The sequence below is a fragment of the Apteryx rowi genome, unplaced genomic scaffold (assembly GCF_003343035.1).
Source record: "Apteryx rowi isolate R43461 unplaced genomic scaffold, aptRow1 scaffold_226, whole genome shotgun sequence".
NCBI classification, from domain to species: Eukaryota; Metazoa; Chordata; class Aves; order Apterygiformes; family Apterygidae; genus Apteryx; species Apteryx rowi.
In genome coordinates, this window is record NW_020448597.1 from 611,717 (window position 1) to 617,970 (window position 6,254).

The following is a 6,254-nucleotide window of genomic DNA, read 5'->3' on the forward strand; positions in this document are numbered from 1 at the left end:
ACATTCCCACGTAAGACTACCAGTTACAAGCTGATTGCCATAAATTGCTGCTACTGAAAGGACCATGCTGGCCCTCTCCCTTATCAGCTCTTCCCACTGTTTATTTCTGTCACCTTCTCTTCTGCTGCGACTAGTGCTCCTGCAAGCGTGCAGGGCACCAGAACAGGGAACTGATGTACTGAATTATAAATCTCCCCTTTCTCCCCCCACAAAAAGACTCAACACACAAGAAAGCCAGCAGCAGCATAAGACAAGGGAGCAAGAGGACAGGCAAGCAGAGGGAGATGGCACAGAAAGTCTGGTCATTTCAGCAATAGTGCAGATGACGTCTGAAGGAACCATGTCACCACAGATACAGAGAGGGTATGTTTGCAAAATTAAAAAAAAGGCCAAGTTAGCACATTAACTACAGAAAGTCTTGCTCCCCAGACTTTCAAGCACCCCTACATTAACTTGCTAAAGAGGGAACTCTCTTTTCTTAATTCTGTCAGAGCAACATGGGTGAACAGTGATTGCTCTAAATTTCATATTATAGGCAGACTAATACTGTTATACATTAATTTTGTAAACTCTTCCTGTTACAAGATACATATTCCTGTGCTTCATAATTTTGTTGGGCAAAGTGATCAGACTGAAGTTTTATGTACCAACTGGCTCTACCTCCTGCTGAAAAATTCACTTTTACGAAAGATGTTAGGAGAGGGTGTTTGCCCACAAACTGTATTCTAGCAGCTTTACCTTTGAGAAGCTCTAACATCCCCAATTTTTTGAGCAGGCTAGTGGAATTTAGGCTGCCCTTGTTTAAAAAAATATCCTTTTTGCTATCCTTTAAAAAATAATCTATTCAAAATTGGCTCTTAGGCTTCAGAAAGGAAACAAGTTCATATACAGATGGTAAAAAATACATCAGAGCTGAACAGCCCAAATTCACAGAATCTGTATTACTGTCTCCTCAGAGCTCAAATATGTGATAGGACTGAGCATGCCCCTTTTAACCCAGGGCTATAAAAGAAAGCCAAGCATTTAACTCCAATTGGGGATTGGGCCATCAACATGTAAGAACAGAGACTACAGCCTCTTCTGTGGTCTCGGTAATTTCCTACCCAGAGAAGAAAGCACCTTGATTTCATTGCACAGATAACAATTACAGAAAGGGAAGAAATGAAGAATTTCTATCTGAATCCAGCAAAACAGACACAATTCTGAGATGAACAAGAAACTGTGATTGGACCAGGCTGGGCACAGAAACTGGACCAAGGGCCTTGCAGGCATGAGACTGGGTCAGATTATGGCTGGGAGCTAGTTGGCTGAGGTGGAAATATGAGTGCTTGGTGGCAACAGGGAAGTGGCATAAACTGGGACTTAAAAGTAATGCAGCAGGGAATGGGGCAAATGAAAGGAAAATCGATACCTGGAGGCCCAGCAGTACAGAACTGAACAAGGTGGAATGTGAGGCACAGTGTAATTCCGAGCAGGGCCTGGAAAGAGACAGATGGACCAGCGTGGCAGCTGCGATGTGGGAACTGGTTGGCAATGAGAAGACAAGGTCCACAGTCCACAGAGGAACAAACTGGATCGAAACCTGTAATGAGACAGACCTCGATAATGGAATCAAGCCAGGAGCTGGGTAGGGAAGAGAGATGACTGAAAGAACCTGTTCTCCTCACAGCTGCTCAGAGCCTGGAAAGGAATCTGTAAATCCTGACTCGGCTCAGCCTCTGCAGCCCTGTGGCAAAGCACCCACATCAGCCCCAGCAGGCTGTCCAGGGCCATGTGTCTCTGTGGCGGGCCCACAGCTTCCAATGCTTGTTTTTTCAATTCAGTTTTTTATTTAACATGGAAATTACTCACATGTGTGTTAACTACATAAAAGGAACATGAGGTTGCGAAGTCAAATGCCCCAACATCAGCAAATGCTAGAATTAGATGTACGTATTAAGACTCACCCCTAGATTACAAATTTACATACTATTTTTTCCACATATGTGCACTTTTTAATGATCTGTAGATGGCAAAGTATTAGTATCCTTCCTGTTCACAAGTAGCTTAAGACTTTATTTACTTACTGCACATTATTCAAGTTTGGCAGTGAAGACCAAAGTATTAATTTCTTCACCAGCTCTCCTGATGTGCTCAAGCAGAGAGATGAACTTAAAGTTTCACTGACTTTCAGTTACCAAATCTGACAAGACTACAACCTAATCTTTCATAGTCCCTAGGATTATATAGTGCTCCATATGTTCAGAGCACAATTCCCACTGATTCTGAAAGCAAGCTTAAGTGCTCAGCAGGAATGCAAGGCAATGCCCACTGGATCAGAAATGGCACCTCAAAGTGAGGCCAAAGCAGTGGACCATTTTGGTACAACTGACTTTCTCAGTATCACCCAAGGAGCTCCATGCCAAAGGCAGGTATAGGATACAAACGCTCTGGGCAACGTTCAACTACATCAACCGTGAGATAGTGTTTTGCTTCTCTGAGATCCCCTAACTCATGCATTGCACATGCCAGGGGCAAAGAACAATTTTTTTCACTGCACAGTTCTAGTTCATCTCTTAATTTGGTCGTGAAGAGCACTCAGGAATGGTGTTGGAAAAAGCAAACTATTGTTTGTTCCATGGCAGAACTTAATAAACTAATTTTATAAGATGGCTAAGAGCAATGATGTTTTTGAACTGCATCATAAATGTTGTTACCGATGAATACACAAAGGAAAAAATAACACACCAATATACCACTAAATGAACAGGCAGACTATACCAACAGTAACCCCCAGCTGAACTGTCAGGATGAGATACACATTACCGATGAAATCTAAAAATCATGCAGATATTGTTTCAAATTACTTACCAAAAAAAAAAAATTATCTTTTTTTTCCCTCAATTACATCATATAACTTTAAAATGACAGGTTGGAACAATTCTAGTTATACTATTAGATATCATAAATAGCTACAGAAGTGGAGCTAGGCAGATACATGTTTTGCAGTATGTTCCAGCATCTGGTATTCAGAGCACAGCTAAGATGTGGGCAGTCCTTAACAGGAAAGAAATCATATTCTTAGATTTCTTTACAACATGCAATGTGTTTGTAAAGTAAATGATTTGCATCATCTTGTAAAACAGCAACTGATAGAAGTATCTTCTGTAACTATGAAAATGGTGAACAGAAAAGATCAAACAGGAAACAAAAAAGATGATTATACAACTTCTTATGAAGTTACCTTGTACAAATTAATACACCACACCGTACTGTTTATTAGGTTTCTGTCTCATTCCTTAAGATGTGTAGAATACACTCTAGGAAATGCAGCACATTTTAACTGTCTGTCGCTATTGCAGCAAACACAGAAAGCTTGTATCTAGAAAGTGCTTTTTAAAGTTAGTGCTCTTTGAATCAGTTCTCTCCAGATTTTCCCTCACAATTATTACAGTTCAGAGTAAGAATTCACTTTCTTCTTACCTCTGTGGATGGTCTGTTCAGAGAACTGGTTGGTGAACTTTGCATTGCTCTGTTCAGTAGGCTTTTCATGGCCTTTTGCTGGAGCACCATTAAGTTCTGGAGAACCACCCTGGGGCTGCTGGCAGGCCTATGGAGGTGACCCAGAATTATGCATGTTCAGAACAAAAGATGAAGCACCTGCTTGGAAACAGCCTTTTCCCTAACAGTTGACTGAGGGTACTTCCAATCAGATACTGATTCTTCCAGCCCTTCACCTCAAGGATATTTAAACAATCCATGATACTCTGCTCCTTGGTGGTTAGAGCATATTGTTGGCTCTGTAGTGAAATGCAGCTGTAAATCTGGTAGAGGTGTGGGCAGGGGGCTGAACAACGGGACTGGAAATGCAGCTTCTTTGTCTGCTATTCAGTGCCGAGTCTGATGTGGGTGAGAGCAGCCGCTAGGCTGGATGGCACAGTTAGCACCATGCTCTGACAGCGCCTAGAGAGGTGCCAAACTGCTCAACAGTATCAAGACAGAGACACTACTAGTTGTGCCCTGAGCAGCTCTTAAACCCTTTATGATGTTTACTGCTGGATGCAGAGATGAAATGCTTCCCTGGTTAGAAGCAGACTGAGCGGTGGTTCAAGGGTATCACGCTGGAATGTGACTGGATCCACAAAAGGATCTGGGTGTCTATCTCACCAGATGCTTCCTCTGTGGACACCGTTAAGGGACAGACACTAAAAAGATTTTTCACATGGGCAACAGAACAACTGCCACTCGTCACTTGGCTGAAATATAAGTGCATGAATTTGAATGATGAATATGGCACGAAGTAACCATGAAACACTAAAGTAAGGAAAAAGAGAAAACAATGAGACATGCTTCAGAAAAGAGCTTCCACATTAATTGGAAGAAAACAGATTTACTTCCCAACTGTAGCTGAGCTTAAACTGTGCAAAATTCCTCAGCTAAACAAGGCATTTCCAATTTATGGACCGCAGCCCAGCAATTGCCTTTCAACCCACTTCAGCTTCAAAGGAGTCTAGCTCTTTTGAGGAGAATCGGGAAACTGATGAGGATTATCAAAATTTAGGATCAATATTGTCAAATTTGGGAACCTAGAGAGGGGTACATAAAGAGAAGAACAAACAACTGATCTGAAGAAGTCCTGAGACTCCCCCCAACTATCAGATATATAGCAACTCTCAGAACATTTCAGCAACTGCCTGCATACAAAGTTAAGTACGAAATAATAATAATTGTTCTGATAACTTATGCACTCTGTTTTTTTCCGTCTGCTTTTAAACAATAATGAAAAAAAATGCTCAAGCTTTAAGAAACTTTCTTGTTTGATGTGGTAATTTAAGCTATTTCAATGGGTTTCAGCCAACCGTATCTATGTAACGTTGGCAGAAAAGAGTTTTAATTCATTATTTCTCGACAAATCAAAGTGCAGTTTCATTAATATCTGTCATTTAAATGGAATCTAAGCAAAATGACACCTACAGATTACAATGCAGTTAGTATGATTATACTAACGGCCTTGTGAAAAATCACAGTGGATAAGTTATCAGAACAATATACAGCAGCAAATTTAGTTAAGAATATACATATATGTGTAAAACAGATAGATCCTACATTTGTGGCAGAAAGGGAAAAAACTTTGCAGCACTGTTTTGGATAGACCAAATGGGAAGAAGTGCAAAGCCAGAAGTGCAGAAGATGGCAAAAAAGACTGCAGCAAAGCAATGCGCTCGAAAGAGTTGGGGGGAAAAAAAAGAAATAAACAACTACTTCCGAATTTACTTGTTATCCATCTCAGCAAATCCACAGGATAAAAGCTTTCACAGAATAGTAGCTGCTTACCTAAGACAGAAACAGACGCCCTCCATCCCTCAGCACTACCCCATTTCTGTACAGACGAGCGACACCACAGCACCGGCGTGGCACAGGAAGGCAGAAGTCGCAAGAACAGCATGGGCGGAAGAGTTTGACTTTAAAGCTGGAATAAAGGTCTCTCTGTGAGATCACTGACCTGCACGATAACCGTATAAACATAAAAGTACAGGGGCATGAATTAAAGAAGTAACAAACCACGAACTAGGAACGGTTTGAGAGGAGACGAAGGTAAAACAGAGTTTGTACCAAAACGAGGACATAAACTCAGCACCTGACGGAAGAAAGCCCAGTCTGGTGTGAAGAGGGGAGCACAGGGCGCTGGAGCCAGCACCAAGCCCGGCAGGCCCGGGCAGTGAAAGCTGACTGCAGCGCCCGCCAGCACACACTGCGTGCAGGCCGCACGCCTCGACACTGAGTGCTGCAAACCGTGCCGCTGCATCACACAGCTGTTACCACAGTACACTGAATGAAAACGCTGCTATTTCATGCAAAAGGCTAATTGATTTTAGCAAGATCGTTTTCCTGCATGTAAAAACCGTCATGGAAGAAGGCGGCGATGAGCTGTTCTCCATGTCTGCTGAGAACAGGACAAAAGAAAATCAGCTTAACTCACACCGGAGAAGGTTTAAAAGTAAAAAGCGTCCCAGCATGAAGGATGAAGGCTCAGTATGGGAGGTGAGAGGCTGCAAGGCTTCAGGCGTGTGCGGACGCTGTCTCTCCACCTCAGAGCAGAGGCAGCTGCAAGGGGCGGCCCGGGCACGGAGCGGCGGCACGAGGGCGAGAGCCGCCGCGGCAGCTCCCCGAGCCGCAACGGCTGCCTCAAGGCCGCCGCCTCGCCCCGAGCGCACGGCGCGGAAGGAGGGAGGGAGGGAGGAAGGGCGGGCGGCAGCCCCGGCCCGCCGCGGGGC